The following is a 21,659-nucleotide window of genomic DNA, read 5'->3' on the forward strand; positions in this document are numbered from 1 at the left end:
CAAATTCAAGTAAATTGAGTTAGTTACATATGGTCAAAGACTTTTAAAATATATACAAATAGTCAATTTTGTTAAGTTAAATATATTTCAAATCATGATCTCAAAAAAAATTATATTTCAAATCAGATATTTGAGGCCTCAATTAAGTCAACATACAGATCAACAATTTTGACCAATCGCCTATAATGTTTCTACACAAAGTTTTGAACACAAGACTCCTAAAAATTCTGCTATTGTTCTTTTTAGATATGATAAAATAGATTCTTACCACCCCATGAAGATCGCTATTCATCATCAGATTAAGATATTAATCGATTTTTTTATGTTGACTTGTATTGCAATATTATTCAATACAACTGAACAATAGGGAAAATTACAGAACGTTTTTAGGAACTTTTCCTAGTCAAGTTTGTTTGTTTGTTTATTTTTTTTAGTTACAAAAAGTGACAGAGAAACATTCAAGTCTAAACTATTTACAGTAAGAAGAATTAAGCAATGTTACTGAAGCACAAAATTCTTAGCTTCTTGGCTAAGGTTTTAGTAATTAGAATTAATCATGTTCTTATCTTCACCATCATTTAAGCTAACTAATTATATTGAAATCATAATAATTCATTCAAAGTAGACCCTAACAACCTGTACTACTTTCTAAATCATCTTACTGAATGTAGACTTAAATCTAAGAAACAAAGATGATAAGTTAAAAATAATAACAATAATAATAAAAGGTGTCTTTCTGATATGTTATAGACTTGTAGTCTCAAAGAAGGTTTTTTTCTTTTTCTTTTTTTTTCTTTTTTCCTTTGAAAATCTAGTCTCAAAGAAGTTAATAGGGAACTTCTCAAATGTTATAGTATTAGCTAGCAATTAGAAACATTTACCATTTCATATTTCATCCTTACAAAAAGAACAAGTCAACGTAAAGCCTTACTCTTTATTTATTTTTTTTATTGAAACATAGTTCCTAACTCAAAATTACAAAATCCAAACCAAATTTATTGTACAATTTTATTTTATTTTCATTGTCATTCAAATTATAAAGAAAACAAGTATATAGCCTTTTTTTTCCCTCTTTGTTCTAAGTTTATTTTTGTTAATACATATACTTAACCCCATGATTTTGTATTAACCAACCTCTTGATTTTTATTTTTTTTTGGGTAGGGGGGCGCTTATATCTAACAAGAGCATTAATTCATCAAAGGCAAGTTCTTCTATCTTAGTATAGAAAAACATTATGAGTTCCAGTTAGCTCAACTAGTAAAATCTCTGATAGTTGAATAAGAAATCTAAGATTCATTCCCCGCCTATACTAAAAACCGATTGATGTCTTAGTCTGATGATAAATAATTATTATTGGGAGTGGACGACATAGGTTGAAATTTTCTAAAAAAAAGTTTATGAAAAACATAAAATTTATAAGACATGAACTTAATTATTTTACTATATAGTTTCCAACTTTAAGGATATATAAATTATTCAATACATAGATTCCATTAATCTCAGGAAAAAAATAATTGGTAAGAAGAAGAAGAAAATATTTACAAAAATACTAATAACAATAAACAACAACAACAATAATAATACTACTACTAATAATAATAATAATAATCTATTACTGATTAGGAAGTTCTTCCGCAATTGCGAGCTGTTGTAATCCGTAACTAGCAGGGTGGTCTCTACTCATCCTCAATTCGAAGTAATATTTCTTGTTTTGAATTTTCTTGGAGTAAAGCATTTCAAAGGCTTTTTATATATAAAAATGACTTGCTTCATGGTTTTTGAATGCCTCACAAAGCCTATAAATCCTGATTTTCCATGTTCAAATATTCACTTTAATCCTGATTAAGCAATTTAATTTTTGATATACACCACTGTAAGAGTTTATTTTAAAAAAACTTTCTCCCTTCTCCTTGTGTGTATGTTAAAAAATACTTAGTATTCTAAAATTAAAAAAAAAATTTAATTTTTTTTTTCTTCCCTTTTTTCACTTTGATGGGAAATCAATCATTTTCTCTTCTATGTGGCACCTATATGAGCAATTTTAATTTTTGTTAATTTTACAATTTGTATTCCTTAAAGTTAAATGGATTCTTTTGATCTATTACGCTGTCTCTAATTTTATATTACACATTCGTGTGTGTACACACACATCATTATGTTCATAATTTAATGTCTCAATAATGGAAATTTATTTGATAATTTATTTTTTTTGTGAGAATCATTGAATTTGTTTTACTCACTATCCAATGTCAAATCTTATTTGAACATATTCATGCTGGCAAAGAGATTTACACTATATTAAAAGTCTTGTATTTCAACTAGTTAATACTTTCTGATCATTTCAAAACATTTACACTGAGTTTGGTTGGGGTGATTTTAGGGGATGGAAAATATAGAGGGGAAAACTGAGTGGAAAACAGTATTTTCCACTGTTTGGGAAAGAGAGGAAAATAGGGAGAGTGGAAATTCCGGGAGAAAATTTTCTCTCCCGGGCCCACAAATTTTGTCTCCCCAAGTCGGAAGGAAAACGCATGAGAGAAAATTGCCTCTTTGCACTTTTACAAAAATGCCCTCTCCAACGTCTACAACAACCCAGCGCGGGCGCGGCAGAATAAGAAGAAAGAAGCAGGAAATAACCACCAAACCCAGCACCACCACTAAACACTGCAATCTAGCACAAAAATTTAACCCAAAATCAACACAAGATTAACGGAAAAACAAATAGAAAATCCAACTCAAAATCACTGCCCTTAATCAAACCCAACCCAAAATCATCATCTATAATAAAAGCAAAAAACTCAAATTGTAAAAGAAGAGGAGGAAAGAAAAATATTCTCAAAAAAAAAAAAAAAAAAAACGAAATTTTTACCCAATGATTTTGTATTAACTAACCTCTTGATTTTTTTTTTTTTTTTTTGGGTGGGGGGGCGCTTATATCTAACAAGAGCATTAATTCATCAAAGGCAAGTTCTTCTATCTTAGTATGGAAAAACATTATGAGTTCCAGTTAGCTCAACTAGTAAAATCTCTGATAGTTGAATAAGAAATCTAAGATTCATTCCCCGCTTATACCAAAAACCGATTGATGTCTTAGTCTGATGATAAATAATTATTATTGGGAGTGGGCGACATAAGTTGAAATTTTCTAAAAAAAAGTTTATGAAAAACATTAAATTTATAAGACATGAACTTAATTATTTTACTATATAGTTTCCAACTTTAAGGATATATAAATTATTCAATACATAGATTCCATTAATCTCAGGAAAAAAATAATTGGTAAGAAGAAGAAGAAAATATTTACAAAAATACTAATAACAATAAACAACAACAACAATAATAATACTAATAATAATAATAATAATAATCTATTACTGATTAGGAAGTTCTTCCTCAATTGCGAGCTGTTGTAATCCGTAACTAGCAGGGTGGTCTCTACTCATCCTCAATTCGAAGTAATATTTCTTGTTTTGAATTTTCTTGGAGTAAAGCATTTCAAAGGCTTTTTATATATAAAAATGACTGGCTTCATGGTTTTTGAATGCCTCACAAAGCCTATAAATCCTGATTTTCCATGTTCAAATATTCACTTTAATCCTGATTAAGCAATTTAATTTTTGATATACACCACTGTAAGAGTTTCTTTAAAAAACTTTCTCCCTTCTCCTTGTGTGTATGTTAAAAAATACTTAATATTCTAAAAAAAAATTTAAATTTTTTTTTTCTTCCCTTTTCTCACTTTGATGGGAAATCAATCATTTTCTCTTCTATGTGGCACCTATATGAGCAATTTTAATTTTTGTTAATTTTACAATTTGTATTCCTTAAAGTCAAATGGATTCTTTTGATCTATTACGCTGTCTCTAATTTTATATTACACATTCGTGTGTGTACACACACATCATTATGTTCATAATTTAATGTCTCAATAATGGAAATTTATTAGATAATTTATTTTTTTTGTGAGAATCATTGAATTTGTTTTACTCACTATCCAATGTCAAATCTTATTTGAACATATTCATGCTGGCAAAGAGATTTACACTATATTAAAAGTCTTATATTTCAACTAGTTGATACTTTCTGATCATTTCAAAACATTTAAAATTCAAATTTCTCCTCTTTATTATAATTATCAACATACATACATATATATATATATATATATATCATGTTTATTGGATTTAGATCCCATGCAATTATTTTGGATTTTTTAAATGTAAGACATAGAAAGGTGAAAAAAAAAAAAAAGTTAAAAAATTTTCAAATTAATGGGCTAAGATTAAAAGTGACTTTTATCCTTCAATCTCAGTTATTATATTACTATTACATGGTGTAATAACCTTAGTTATTGTAATAGATTCGAATCCATTTTTATTGCCCCACTTCGAATTTCAATACCAGTAGAAGAGTGATTGGTACAATTAGACTGTAATCAATTTTTTTCCTAAATCTAAAAAAAAAAAAAAAAAATTATTTCTTTCACTTTTCTTTCAAAATTTTGGACTTAAAGAATTTTATATATATATATATATTATATAAATAAATTAACACAATCAGGCCGAGAAGGTAGTGGAACAAAGATTAATTACCTTTGGGTACTAAATAAAAGATCAATCACTTTAAATTGTAAGTGGCATTTTCAGCATAACGTGTTTATCTTGGATTGCACAAATATAACAAGTTGAATTTCTACACTTTTTTAAATATTTGATTTTCATTGTTATGTTTTTTTGCAATTTTATATGAATTACTAAAACATGTCAAGGAGATTGTATGATTTCGAGGCGTGATTGGGTTGCATATGAGTGGGACTATATATATATTAGGTCCGTTTGGATTGAGCTTATTGTTGCTGAAACTGAAAACTGAAAACTGAAACCATGTAACAAAATAATTTTTAAATGTGTGAATAGTACCGTGGGGTCATTTTTAATATTTTTTATATATGAACAGTGCATAACAGTAATTTTGTCTTTTGCACAGTAATTTTACTGTTCACACGCAGTGCTTTGTCCCCTGTCACATGATATTACTGTTCACGCTAAAAAAAAAAAAAAGGCAAAACGTGCCGCAGGATTCAGCGGAAACGCTGAATCCAAACGGGCACATTGGGTTGTAGAATCCTTCAGGTTTATTAGGTTAGATATGCTAAAAATATCAGAAGTTTTTCAGTGTAAATGGAAGATTTTCCATCACACTTCAATGCTATAATTGAATTCAAGCTGATATGCCTCCTTTTTAATGGAAATTGTAGCTTCATTCTCACCAAAAAAAAAAATTATGAAATGCATAAATCTTTCGTTATTATGAATTAAAATTTATGAAATGCATGGATGTACTATGTAGACCTTTCATCTCACCAAACCTACCTATACGGCCAAGAGCCTTATAAGTTATAACTCTACAAGTTGGAAACTCCTAATATTTCTGAGACACTTAGATTTAAATTGCCCCACCCTCTACCGATCAATGTATCCAAAAAATATATATATATATATATTCACCTATATGAGGGGAAAAAAAAAATCTATGAATCGTTGTATCTCTGTGTTGTTCATAGGATATCGTGGTCTAATAGACAAAAATCATTTTCTGCTCAAAATATTAAACTAAACGATCCACGTAAAATCCATGGCAAACAAAGAATATGGTGGAATAGGAGGGGAATGAAATGAGAAGAGGGAGGGGAGCGTGATTTCGAATACATTATTATTAAGTGAAATTGATGAATGGAAAGTAAATTGGGAATTTTTTTACTCTAAATTAATGTTATTATTGCAATTTTATATTAGATATTCTCACAAATGTGTGGTAATTGGGTGGGGCTGTTGAGGTACAATTTTTCTCACATGCCACATGTCTCAATTTCATTTGCCCACTCTCCAAAAATTACTCATATAAGCCCCAAAAATTATTTTGGAATCTCACAAATATTTCCCACACTATTACCAAAATTAGGCCCAAACAAATACTTCTCATATTATTACCAAAATTAGGCCCACACAAATATTTCTCATATCATTATCAAGATTGGGCCACAAAATTATGCCATCTATATGAAAGACCATACCCATTTATCTTATGGGCAAACCCCAAAAAGCCCAACAAATTTATTACAATGACATGACATTCATTACAAAACTCGTTGCTACGCAGCACCTATTACAAAATTTGTTATTACACGACACCCATTACAAAGCCTGTTGCTACACAACATCCTTTACAAAATCCGTTGCTACACGGCACTCATTACAAAACCTCATTGTAATACGATATCCTTTACAAAGCCTGTTGCTACACCATACCCTTTACAAAATCTATTGGTACATGACACCTTACAAAGCCCAAAAGAAACACCTGGCAATATTTATCGAAGCCCATGTCTGCACTTAGCAATATTTTATAAAATCGTAAAATATTATCAAAAACCCCAAATATTACTTTGGCAACATTTTACAAAAAAACACAATACTACTTTGGCAACATTTCATCAAAAACCCAAAACTATTAATTTTTGGGCAAACAATTATTCTATCAAAGCCAAAATATTATTTGGCAAAAAAATTATATTATGCTCAAAGCCCAAAGTTAATAATCTTTGGCACAACATATTTTGACATATTAAATTCCCTAGCAAATATGCAAACTCATGGGAAACATAAATTATTTACGACATATTTATTCTACAAAATTTTTGGAAACTACACTTATTTTACCCATAAGAAATTGCAATTGCATTACATCAATTAAAGCCCATGTATATTACAAACCCATGGCAAGACTACTTATTTTGTAAGGACATGCAAGCCCAAGAGCTCAATAACAAGGCCTAACCAAAATAATCCAACTCGTGTGCAAAATCTTAGCAACTAAAACTCATGTCGGTGACTAAAATGGTTAGGCCAATTACAATTTAGTTTCAGATAACTAGACTAACAACTAAGACTCGCTACAATCACTTTCAACTTGTCAACTCAGATCAAAGGGGACACTTGTCAAGCTGAGATCAAACCCTTCCTTGGCAAGCTGATTTCTAATAATTTTGACAAGACATAAACGTTGTGCTAATGCATGAAAGCTAAGTCAGCCACCACCTCTCTCTTCTCCAAAAAAATTCGATCAAGAGGCTAAAGGAAGCTATAACTAGACATTAGAAGCTTCTGGAACTACCACTAAACAGCTCATTGCCTTACTAAAAATATGTATTATTTGGTTCATAAACCAAGCACAAGAACCCTAATAAGAAACTTAGGGAAATGTGATTTGGATGGCAACAAGGAGATCTCTTGCAGAATTTCCAGCAAGGGGCTCCAAGATTGACACCTGGCTTAGGGTGACACAATCTGCCCTAGGAACTCTAATACTAGCAATAGATGACCAAGATCACTAGCCCTAATACATGCTCTAGTCATATTAGTTAAGGACAATCCAACATTTAATGCTAAGTCAGAACCTTAAGCTAATATTATCTAAAATAGCAAATACTTCTTAATGTTAGATATATCATTCTTGGCCAAATCTTAGGATGGATTTTCTAAAGATTTTAGCTGAGATTCTTTGCTAAATACTCCCTTAAACTCAGTTATAAATAGAGTACTCATCAACACACCAAGACACACCAAAAGAGCATGACTAATCTCTCTAACTTCTCTACTTACTCTTTTGCTCTAATTATCTTCTTAACTCTTTAGTAAGGTTTTGAGCTTATGAGTTCTTAGTTCTCAAGTAGTATTAAGCCCTTCAGCCTTAGCTCATAAATACCCCTCACACTACTACTCATAGTACTTATCTATCTTCTAACAGAAATTCCCAGTAGCATAACCCCACTACTCACTACATATGCAATTATTATGAGCATTCCCTGGCATAAATGTGATCTTGCTACGCTAATTGAAATCTCTCTCTCTCTCTCTCTCTCTCTCTCTCTCTCTCTCTCTCTCTTCTCTCCCTCTCTCTCTCTCTCTCTCTCTCTCTCTCTCTCTCTCTCTCTCTCTCTCTCTCATTTGTTACAATGGATCCTATAGTATTTGTCTATTGCTTTACAATTGAAAGCTCTAATGTATTTATGACTATATAATTTTTCCCTCATGTTATTATAACGGAGAACTCTCTCTCAATGGGACCCTCAGATAATGACTTTGGAGATGTAAACACTCTGCTTAATTGATGAAATCACTAATGGTTGAAAGTTTATTTAGTTTTATTTTATTTTACTCCTAGAAAATTTTATTGTTGGAATATTTTACTGCTGGGATGTTTCTTCATTGCAGTGGGCATTTCAATTTGTGCTGATTTGTTTGTTGTAGGAAATGTTTCAGGCCTTTCCATAATCCTTGCTAGGACTAACCTAGGTGAGAAGTATAAAAAATGGGATCTCTCAAAAGTTTCATCGTTAGCCCCTGGGCCGTGCTTCTAGCAGTAAAATATTCCAACAGTAAAATAAAACATAACTGTATAAACCTCTAGCTGTTAGTGATTTCCTAAATTGAGCAGAGTGTCTACATCTCCTAAATTATTATTGGAGGGGCCCATTGAGAGAGAGTCTTCCATATAATAACATGAGAGGAAAATTTTATAGTCACAAATACATTATAGCCTTCAATTGTAAAACAATAGAAAAATACTATGAAATCCATTATGACAAATGATGGAGAAAGCTTAGTATGAGATGAAGGGAGAAAGAGATTCCTACTACTACAGCAAGATCACTTTTATGCCAATGTATGCTCATAATAGTTGGATGTGTAGTAAGTAGCAGAAGTTATTTTGGTACTATGAATGAGTAGTGAGAGACTATTTAGCTATGTTGCTGGGATTTTCTACTTGATGATGGATAAGTATTTGTGAGTAGTAGTGTGAGGGGTATTTTTTAGCTAAGAACTAAAGAGCTCAATTACTAACTTGAGAACTAAGAACTCAGAATCTCAAAACTTCATTAAAGAGCTAAAAAGATAATTAGAGCAAGAGAGTAAGTAGAGAAGTTATGAGAGATTAGTCATTCTCTTGTGATGTGTCTTGGTGTGTTGATGAAGACCTTTATTTATAACTAAGTTTAAGGGGGTATTTAACAAAAAATCTAAACTAAAATATGTCATAATTAGCAATAAATCTTCAGAAGATTCATCCTAGGATTTGACCAAGAATGGTATGTTCAACTTTAAGAAGTATTTGTTGTTTTAAGTAATATCATCTAGAGGTTTTGACTTAGCATTAAATGTTAGATTGTCCTCAACCAATAAGATTAGAGCATGTATTAGGGCTAGTGATATTGATTATCTCTTGCAAGTATTAGAGTTCCTAGGGTAGATTGTGTCATCCCAAACCAGGTGTCAATCTTTGTACTCCTTATTGGAAACTCTACTAGAGATCTCTTTAGTGCCCTCTAAACCACATTTCCCTAGGTTTCCCCATTAGGATTCATGTGTTTGGTTCATGAACCAAATAATACATATTTTCAATAATGTAATGAGTTCTTGGCCGTTTTGGTCTAGGCTCTCAAAAAAAAAAAGAAAAAAAAGAAAAAAAGAGTAAGGTAATGAGCTATTTAGTAGAAATTCCAGAAGCTTCTAAGGTCTAGTTATGGCTTCCCTTAGCTTCTTGACCGAATTTGATGGAGAAGAGAGAAAGAGAGAGAGAGAGAGAGAGTGGCTGACTTTAGCCTAGCCTTTATGTCTTGTCAAAATAATTAGAAATTAGCTTACTAAGGAAGGGTTTAATCTCAGCTTAACAAGTGTCCCCCTTTGACCTAATTTGATAAGCTGAAAGTGATTGTAGTGGGTCCCAATTGTCAGTCTAGTTGTGCTGAAATTGAATTGTAACTGACCTAACCATTTTAGACACTCACATGAGTTTCAATTGCTGAGATTTGGCACATGGGCTAGACTATTTTGGTTGAGCCTTGTCATTAAGCTCTTGGGCTTGCATGTCCCTACAAAATAAGTAGTTTTGCCATGGCTTTGTAATGTACATGGGCTTTTATTGATATAATGTAATTGTAATTTCTTATGGGTAAAATAAGTATAATTCTCATAAATTTTGTAGAATAAATAGCTTTATGAGATAAGTAATATGTCATAAATAATTTATGTTTCCCATGAGTTAGCATATTTGCTAGGGAATTTAGTATGTCAAAATATGTTGTTGCCAAAGATTATTAACTTTGGGATTTGAGCATAATATAATATTGTAAAGTTGTGATTTTCAATTTTGTTATTGTTAACTTTAATTCCATGTCAAATTTGATTGTATTTCATCAATCATTTTTCTGTATGTTTATGGGATTCAATGTAATGGGTTAGTGCGAGATGCACTGCCAACATGTTTGTGTGTTTTTCCTCATTTTTTTTACCCACACTATATAAGCCTATATTACCCACGAAATTGTAAGGAGAATTTTAAAGAGAAAATCTTAGAAATATATTTAAGAGTTAGAGATTACACACCCACAATCCTCTACATATTTCTCTTAGTTTTCCACTACTTGTACCTCTCTAATTACATATCCTATGAGAGGTTCTTAGCCCAAACACATATCTCACTCATTTTGAATGTTGTGTGTTGTCTTGGTGTTCATGGGAAGCATTAGATAAAGCCATTCTCAGGTGTTGCAATTGAAGCTAATTGCGGGATCTAGAAAGCTAATGAAGGCAAGGCTCAGTGAAGCCCGTTGGTAGCTGAAACATGGAGAGTCTAAGTACAGAGGGTAGTCTAGGCTTTGAGGATCTATATTATTGTAATCCATATACTCCAATTTATTCACAAGTAGATTGATTTGGCTTAGAGGGCCATTGAGAGGTTTTTACGCTGAGTTCTTCGATTTTCCTCATTAGTAACACATTGCCGTATTATCTTGTGTTTGCATCTCTCTTCTCTTACTCCCTATGCTTTACATTTAATTGTTAATTATGTATGCCATGCACCAAGTAGTAGTCTCAGTTAATTACGCTTCGTCTCTCTTATTCCACACTTGGTTTAGTATATTAAAAGCAATTAAGCCGTATTTTTAAAATTGGGGGTCTAAACAAGCTATAGTAGTTTTACTATTGAGCTTTCAAATATTTTTGTCAGATAATATTTGGGCTTTCATGGAATAATTGTTTGCCCAAAAATTAGTAGTGTTTGGTTTTTGATAAAATGTTGTCAAAGTAGTAAAGGGCTTTTTTGTAAAATATTGCCAAAATAATATTTGGGTTTTTGGTAAGATATTGCCAAAAGTAGTATTTGGGCTTTTAATAATATTTTGGGATTTTGTAAAATATTGCCAAGTGCGGACTTGGGCTTTACAAATATTGCCAGGTATTTCTCTTGGGCTTTGAAATAGTTGTCGTTTAATAACAGGCTTTATAATAGCTGTCGTGTAGCAACAAACTTTGTAATAAATTGGTTGGGCCTTTTGGGTTTTGCCGACAACATAAATGGGTATGGGCTTTTATAGAGATGGTATAATTTTGTAGTTCAATTTTGGTAATGATATGAGAAATATTTGTGTGGGCCAAATTTTGGTAATAATATGAAAAGTATTTTGTGTGGGCCCAATTTTTGTAATAATTTGGGAAATATTTGTGAAAATCCAAAATAATTTGTTGGGTTTGTGTGGGTATTTTTAATGAGTGGGCAAATAAAATAAGGACACATGGCATGTGAGAAAAATTGTATCTCAACACATTTCAACATGAATTTTCTTTCTTTCCTTTTCTTTTCTTTTTTGATATTTCACTTTGTTTATTAATTGAGCTAAAGTTCATGGTAAGTACGAAGTTACTAATTAACCTGCGACCTTTCTCAAATCTCATTATTGACGAGCAAAGAATAATGTTTCATGTCCTATCTGCAATAGTCAAACTGGAGTTGCCATATAGAATTTAATTAAGCACCTGTGGTGACATCTAATCTATATCTTGTGCTGCTGTACTGTGCATATATGGATAGATAAAACCAAAGCCCTTAAGACTATTGTTGTTGTTGGTCATTGAATGAGTTTATTTTATTAAAGTATAATTATTCTTAAAAAAAAAAAAAAAACCTATTTTATAATAAATCAATGCTAATTTTGTATTTCTAAAATAACAATATTAGAGATACAACTTGTTGATATATGAAAAATTGTTATTTGAGTAATATTATTGTCACACAAACTAATTATTAATACAATTTTATTATGCACTAATCACAATCGACCATGTTAACTATTAAAAAAAGAGAAAATCTAGGAACTTAACAAAATTTTCACAATACCTTTATTTTTAATTGTAGTAGATCTAGAATCTTGACATAATATTTTATTTAGTTATATTTTGACCTATGATGGGCTGACACCTTAATGGGTTTGGCTCACCTTTGGTACTTTTTTAACTGGATGTGTTCTTTTATTTTAAATACACAATAGCAAGTAGTAGTAAGTTTTAATCTCTACCTTTTGTTTAGTTAGTGGGTGATGTAGCAGTTTCTCATTAAAATAAAAGAAAATTTCAGTTAAAAAAGTACTGGAGGTAAGTCAAACCCCAGCTTAATTGTTATAAAAATGTTATGACACTTTATTGTGCCTGTGTAACAACTCAAAATAGAAGAAGTGAAAAGTTGGGGGAAAATTGTTAAGTATTCCTAGAATACCATAAATGCGTATTCCCTCCTCTCATATAAATGGTAAGTCTCACTAATTAAATTTATGGTAAAACCCACTGTTTATGTGAGAGAGGAGAGTACGCATTTATGGTACTCCGAGAGTACACAATAATTTTCCAAAGTTGGGTACCAAAACTTTTGTTTCTTATTAAAGAGATATAAAGTTTATATCAATTTTATACCATATTAGGAGGTTCATTGTACAACACAATGCATATATTATATATATATATATATATATATATATATAAAATTTCCCTTAAGTTAGCAGAAATTCTAGGGAATAGAATGGAATGGAATAGAATTAAGTAATCTTGATTGGATGTTTTAAAATGAAGGAATAGAAATGAATGAAAATGAATGGAATGAAAGTAATCTTATTTGGGAGCAACATGGAGGGAATGGAATGGAATCATTTTATGACAATATTACTATTAGACTCCTATTTTAAAATAAAAGGTTAAATATAAAGGGGTATTTTGGGAGTTTTGGTGTAAAAAATTATTAAATTTAATTTCATTCCCTCCCATTCCTCCCAATTTCGAGGGAAATGAAAATTTAAGATTTTAAGGGAATAGAGAGGAATGAGTATTCCTTTCTACCCATTTCATTCCCTCACACTTAAATTTCAAAATAAGGGAATGAGCTGTTTATTCCCTCCATTAAAACTCCTAAACAAGGGAATGGAAGAATATTCTAAAATTATTTTTTTCGTTCATTTCCATTTTCTTCCATTCTCTCTCCCCAAACGAGGCCTAAAGGTGTTGGTTTATAAACTATTTTTAGAAATGTTTTATGAAAAAAAAATAATAAAATAATTTATTTTTATATTTCTTATAAAAGTGATATTAATTTTTTTTAATATAATTAACAAATGTCTTAAAAACGTTCGTTAACATGCATGACTCACATAAAAAATATGATAAATTCTTTATTATGCTTAGGTAAATCGTCAAGTAAAACCACCTAATTCCTTTATATTATTTCTCTTTTAAGCTTCTCCCTCTCTACAATTCTCATTACTATTTTCTATTTCTCCTTTAATTTCAACATTTCCAAAAGTATTGGAAAATATAGGTTGATGTCATTTTCTCAATTATTGAGAGGAAGGCCAGAGTCAGCCACCAAACTCATGTTAAAAGGCATATGCCTTTGCATAAACCTGCCATCCTTTTGCATGATACACACACGAAACTAAAAGGTGAAGAGAGATTTTTGCCTTCTTTGGTCCCTTCCCATTAAGCACCACGTGCAGCTTCTCAGCTACCCCAAAACACAAACAATGTATGTCACGTTTCTCATCAACAAGTCCCATCAAAATCCACCTGGAAAAGGACGCTCCCCAAAGCCTAACCTTATATGCGTTCGCTTTACGTTTGGGTGGGGGACTTTTGTTGTTTCTACGCGTGCTTTATACCTTATTCTTAGAACTCACCGTCCCCACTTGGAACCAATCGACCAAAAACTCATTAAGATTGGTATGTCCACAAAATTTTCCCAAAAAATTTAAAGCAGTAAGCTTTATTTTTTTGAATTTGAATTTGTTACTAGAATTATTTTATGAAAAGTTATATATCTACAATATTTTAATAACACATTATAGGTGTTAAGTTGTTGTTGATTCTAATTTAAATCTACAATCGAAATTGCGTTTTTGTCTATCAATAACAAATGGAAATAACATGTCACTTTTAATTTATTGTGAAAATAACATTTCTAATACTTTTTTTTCTCACAAGTAATATCATGTTACTTAAAATTTGCTGTAAAAATGTTGTGGATATAATATTTCTCAAAACTCAATTCACTTTGGGTCACGAGGTTTTTCAAATTTCAATAGTTAATGTAATCAAAATTTTTTTTACTTCTATTAAGTTGGTAAGTTTTCACTGGTTTTCATTTAGACCTACTAATAATATCACTTTTTTACTTATCATTAATAATTTGTCGCCTCAACAAATGTCAATTTTTTGTGTCTCTAGGCCTTTTTATTTCCAATGCCATCAAGTAATTTTTATATTGAGGTAAAAAAAATTAATAAATAAAGAGAGTAAATCTTTTATAGCTTTTGAAATGTATATAATCAAGTTAGGAGCATATTTTCTGGGTTATAGCCTTATAGCTCACTGAATTTATAAACTCTTTTATTGTCCAATGAGGAATTTGAGATCCAATTCCATTTGCACTAAAAAGGAAACTTTATTTTTGAACCTAATGGTAAAAAAAATTATCACCATTATTTCAACTCCTATCATGTATATATGTTTTGTGTAGTAGACATATACACATGTAATTCATGCAAACGCATGGATGCATTTAAATTTAAACACAATTTTTATTATAAAAATATAAATAATTAGTGAAATTATTAAGAAAAAAATAGCATGTAACACGCATTAATGCATACGTATAGAGAAATTTAAAATTAAACACAATTTTTATCATAAAAATATAAATAATTAGTCAAATTATGTTTTTTAAAAAAGTAAACGTAATTAGTCACATATTAAAATTCTTACCTAAATTTAATACTACTTATGATCCTTTTTTTTTCTAATTTTTAATAAGATAAAACGTATGATAATTTTTATTGAATATATGTGATTAGTTTTTTTAGGGCCTAAGAATTCGGCGACCCTGGCCCATTTTTGTACTGGGCCCAAAGCCCACGCCAAGAAGGAAGGAACGTCTGAGGACGAACTAAGAAAGCTCATATTGCCGAGAGACATCGCCGAGAACAATCCTGTCCTCGGCCAATAAGGTAATAGATGGGAAGAGTGGAACACCATTAAAGGCAGCCTCCTAGAGCATTCTGAAAAGAAGGACAAGCATGATTAGGGATGGCAATTTTTACCTGACCCACGGGTACCCGGTCCGGCCCAACCCTAATGGGCCGGGTTTTACCCGGTCCGATTAGGAATAGGGTCGGGTATGGGTTTAAAAAAAACATGACTCACATAAAAAATATGATAAATTCTTTATTATGCTTAGGTAAATCGTCAAGTAAAACCACCTAATTCCTTTATATTATTTCTCTTTTAAGCTTCTCCCTCTCTACAATTCTCATTACTATTTTCTATTTCTCCTTTAATTTCAACATTTCCAAAAGTATTGGAAAATATAGGTTGATGTCATTTTCTCAATTATTGAGAGGAAGGCCAGAGTCAGCCACCAAACTCATGTTAAAAGGCATATGCCTTTGCATAAACCTGCCATCCTTTTGCATGATACACACACGAAACTAAAAGGTGAAGAGAGATTTTTGCCTTCTTAGGTCCCTTCCCATTAAGCACCACGTGCAGCTTCTCAGCTACCCCAAAACACAAACAATGTATGTCACGTTTCTCATCAACAAGTCCCATCAAAATCCACATGGAAAAGGACGCTCCCCAAAGCCTAACCTTATATGCGTTCGCTTTACGTTTGGGTGGGGGACTTTTGTTGTTTCTACGCGTGCTTTATACCTTATTCTTAGAACTCACCGTCCCCACTTGGAACCAATCGACCAAAAACTCATTAAGATTGGTATGTCCACCAAATTTTCCCAAAAAATTTAAAGCAGTAAGTTTTATTAATTTGAATTTGAATTTGTTACTAGAATTATTTTATGAAAAGTTATATATCTACAATATTTTAATAACAAATTATGAGTGTTAAGTTGTTGTTGATTCTAATTTAAATCTACAATCGAAATTGCGTTTTTGTCTATCAATAACAAATGGCAATAACATGTCACTTTTAATTTATTGTGAAAATAACATTTCTAATACTTTTTTTTCTCACAAGTAATATCATGTTATTTAAAATTTGCTGTAAAAATGTTGTAAATATAACATTTTTCGAAACTCAATTCACTTTGGGTCACGAGGTTTTTCAAATTTCCAATAGGTAATGTTACATAAAAAATTTTGATGAATTTTTTTTACTTCTATTAAGTTGGTAAGTTTTCACTGGTTTTCATTTAGACTTACCAATAATATCACTTTTTTACTTACTATTAACAATCTGTTGCATCAACAAATGTCAATTTTTTGTGTCTCTAGGCCTTTTTATTTCCAATGCCATCAAGTAATTTTTATATTGAGGTAAAAAAAATAAATAAATAAAGAGAGTAAATCTTTTATAGCTTTTGAAATGTATATAATCAAGTTAGGAGCATATTTTCTGGGTTATAGCCTTATAGCTCACTGAATTTATAAACTCTTTTATTGTCCAATGAGGAATTTGGGATCCAATTCCATTTGCACTAAAAAGGAACCTTTATTTTTGAACCTAATGGTAAAAAAAATTATCACCATTATTTCAACTCCTATCATGTACACATGTTTTGTGTAGTAGACATATACACATGTAATCCATGCAAACGCATGGATGCATTTAAATTTAAACACAATTTTTATTATAAAAAAATAAATAATTAGTGAAATTATTAAGAAAAAAATAGCATGTAACACGCATTAATGCATACGTATAGATGAATTTAAAATTAAACACAATTTTTATCATAAAAATATAAATAATTAGTCAAATTATTTTTTTTTTAAAAGTAAACGTAATTAGACACATATTAAAATTCTTACCTAAATTTAATACTACTTATGATCTTTTTTTTTTTTTCTAATTTTTAATAAGAGAGAATGTATGATCATTTTTATTGAATATATGTGATTGTTTTTGTAGGGCCTAAGAATTCGGCGACCCCGGCCCATTTTTGTACTGGCCCCAAAGCCCACGCCGAGAAGGAAGGAACGTCCGAGCACGAACTAAGAAAGCCCATATTGTCGAGAGACATCGCCGAGGACAATCTTGTCTTCGGCCAACAAGGTAATAGAAGGGAAGAGTGGCACGCCATCAAAGGCAGCCTCCCAGAGCATTCCGAAAATAAGGACAAGTACAATGAGCCAAACATGGGAGCATGGTGGAGAAGCAGTTCAAGGAGAAACTGTCACTTTCGCATTAAGTGCCCCCAATTAACGTTCTAGCCGCATTAATGAGAAAATGACCCCTAAATAATGCTACCTCGATTATCGTGACTCACAGAACACCAGAAAGGATGTCTGATGGGATAGGCACTCAAGTATAGACTTAGATGATTAATAAGTGGAAAGCTAAGATCATTTAAAAAGGACTATATAATAGGAGAAACCCACTAGAAGAGAGGAGGGACACTATAGCAGTCTCAAGAACTCCTGCAACCAAGGCCATCCAACACTCACAAGAACAGAGATCCTCGGAAGGTGTCAAGGATGAACTTTCTTTGATAAACTTAGCTCATTTCTATTTGAAACTCATGTTAATCCACTCTAGTCGTTATCCGCGCACTAAAGCCTAGCTCTTTGGCCCACTCTCTATAAATTTATTGTACTAGGTTCATTAGGCTAAGATCCTGCTCATTTTTGGGCTTAGTCCGAAAGTCGTGACCTTACAGTTTTTTTTTTTTTTTTTTTTAGTTCATTAATATTTTTTTTTATGAGAATAGTTCATTAATATTAGATTTTTAGTATTTTGCACTCATTAACAGGCTTAGTCCGAAAGTCGTGACCTTACAGTTTTTTTTTTTTTTTTTTTTAGTTCATTAATATTTTTTTTTATGAGAATAGTTCATTAATATTAGATTTTTAGTATTTTGCACTCATTAACTCACTTGGCACAAAGATTAAAAATTTTAAGTGGACACATGGTGTAAACTTAAGTGGATAATTATGGTATATTCCCCACATAAACTTAGACACATGGTGCAAAATTGAATTCTAATTTCAAATTCTAATTGAACTTTCTCTAAGTTTTGCCTATTAATATATACTAGATTGTAAGATATACTAAGATGCAAAGTTTAATTCCTATATATGTAATTTAAATATTATTGATAGTCATTCTTATATTTTGTTAACTCTTTAAAAAGTCTTGTAAGAATATTATTAGGTATAAAATATGTGGGTTCCAATTAGCTCGACTGGTAAAGTATCTGATAGTTGAATAAGAGATCTGAAGTTCAATTCACGCCTACACAAAAAAACAATTCATGCCTTGGTTTGAAGATTTGCAATATATTTGCTAAAAAATTGCAGGTTTTTCCCCCTTCGTTGCCCCCATCCCAAAGTTGAAGAGACATTGTCTGCACTTGATTATAAAATATTGGATTTAAATTACACACTTAATATGAATATTTATATGGGGAAATGATTCAAACATATAAAATACAAAATAGTAAAATATGTATATACTTTAATAAGGGTAGATTAAAGAATAAAGAGAGATGTAACAGAAAAATTATATAATCGATTATAAGATGGCATTACAAATGTAACATTACAATTAAAATTATAGTGTTACAATCATTGTCACTAATTGGATGCTGCGAAAATTTCTTGTAACATATACATAGTTATTTTTACTCACGATTGAGTGAGTTTGAAATTTAAGTTGCATTTCTCAATGCATCAAAAAAGTGGCCTAAAACTTTTTTTTTTAAAAAGTATAATCTTATTTAAGTCTAGAATTTTAAATTGTGATATACGTTGCTGATTTATTTTATTAAGTCTTTATAGTTTACAATTGTTATTCAAGAGGAAAATAAATTTTATACACAATTATATATTTTGAGTTCTAAAAGTATATATGATCATTACTTAATAAGTTAATATATTTGAACCATACCCAACTTCTACTAAAGGTTGTTTAAATATTGTTAAACACATTTATTGAAAGCTACCTCACAATTTTTTATGGCTTTAATAATTTTAAATTGTTTATAATGTTTTGGTGCAGCCAAAGATGATTTGGTTAATCTATCATTGTTTAAAAATTAAAGGCATTAGATTAAGTTTGAGTTTCAATACAAACTGGACCTTTAGTTGCTTCGAAGAGGTGATCCACTCTCTTCTTCAACTAGAAATTATAATATTTTTAGGTTATTGTCCTTCTTTGACTTTTTTTTCCCCCACACTTTCTTTTTCTTATTTAAATGCCATTTGCTTTCAATGTTTCTTCTTTTGCATAGTTGGCATGAAAAGGTTGGTGTCCTTGTTTCTCAAAGTGAAACCCTAAGACCTCATAAGATGTCACATAACAATGAATATGCCAATCTTTCATAATTAGCAGTGATAATGAAAAACTAACATACTTTTATTAGCCACTGCAGAAACAATGAACTTTCTTATCAATGACAAATAAACATCATTTATATATAATAAATGCTGTTTTCAAATATAGCTAGCTAATAGTGTTAGATTTCCTAGCATATCAAGCTAGTCTCATCAGATTTTTGTTGACAAACAATATCAAATTATATCATATTTGCAATAATCGTCATTAAATAATTAAAATTTAGCAATTTTATTAGTTGAAGTATTTTGAATTACTAGCAATTGACCATGATATTTTATATTATTGATCCTAAACTTTTCTCTCTCTCTCTCTCTCTCTCTCTCTCTCTCTCTTTTGAGATGATTGAGTCTATCTATTCTATATCTCCTATTTAAATTAGGGTTTTCATATTATTTGCCTACACTTATTTAAGGGGTAATTTTGACTGTAATTTAATATATATATATATATATATATTTTGAGGGTCGACTGTAACTTAATAGGGAGCATAACAATTAACCGATTCTTTTATTCTCAAGACCATCTTTAGTTAGGTTGTTTGAGCTAAAATATTCTATACATGAACATAGTTTTCCTCCAGTCTAACTACATTAATTATTTTCACTCCATTATGTGACCAATAAATAGTGGGTTCTTCTATGGTACATTTGGAATATGATACCCACTACAGTTAGAACCGTTCATTTCAAATGTTTTAATCTTAATATTTTATTTATATTTATGAAGAAAATATATAAATTAAAACATTTGAAAATACATTATTAAAATGAATATATGATTATCATCACATAATCACAAGTGGTTATTATGATGGAGTTTAAAACACTTCAAAATTACTATTAATATTATTATTTTATGATTGTCATTGTAATGGGTTTAAAGAACTTTCCAAAAAATAATGTGCCTCATGATTTATGAATATTTTTTCAAGACTAAATTGCAATTTATACCCTTAAAATTTGAGTTGATTTTGATTTTTCTCTTTAAAGTTTTAAAATTTAGATCCATATTCCTAACGTTACTTATTATTTGGATTTAAGCCCTTTCGTTCATGCACCATGATGAGATGTTCTTTAAATGTCATCTTTACTCAAAAGGATGAAATTTTAAAAATCTAAAATTTGAAAATCTAGGAGGCAAAATCAAATCCCAAAATTTAATGTTGTAAATTGTAATTTTAGTCAAAATAATATCTAACATGACTTTAATAAGAATCAAAATGACAAAATTTTGAACAAAAAGAAAAAAGAAAGAAAGACATTTTGAGATTAGTTAGCACTTAATGGACACCTTATCATCCAAACAATATGAAAAGTTAGGATTACAAATGCAAATCTTGAAACATTCTTGTTAGGAGATAAAATTAAAATTATCACAAACTGTGCAAGTTAACCTAATTCTAACTAGTAAAACCTGGTATGGCTTATAAGTTGTTTTGCTCAAAATCCAACTCATTGGTTAGCTCAAATTCTCACTAACCTAACCTTTACAGGGTTAACCGTACCCAAAGCCTAAACTGTACCCAGCCGACCAGTAGGACCGACTTAAAATCTAAAAAATAGGAAAAGCCCAAAGGAGGCCCAGACCGGATCCGACGTGGCCTTCGAGGTGGGCGTCTTGAGTCACGACAAGCTCACCTACGCATTTTCATACCAACCCCTTTCCTNTAATGACAAAATTTTGAACAAAAAGAAAAAAGAAAGAAAGACATTTTGAGATTAGTTAGCACTTAATGGACACCTTATCATCCAAACAATATGAAAAGTTAGGATTACAAATGCAAATCTTGAAACATTCTTGTTAGGAGATAAAATTAAAATTATCACAAACTGTGCAAGTTAACCTAATTCTAACTAGTAAAACCTGGTATGGCTTATAAGTTGTTTTGCTCAAAATCCAACTCATTGGTTAGCTCAAATTCTCACTA

This window comes from Quercus suber, unplaced genomic scaffold, assembly GCF_002906115.3.
Source record: "Quercus suber isolate HL8 unplaced genomic scaffold, Cork oak 2.0 scaffold_32, whole genome shotgun sequence".
Taxonomy (NCBI): Eukaryota; Viridiplantae; Streptophyta; class Magnoliopsida; order Fagales; family Fagaceae; genus Quercus; species Quercus suber.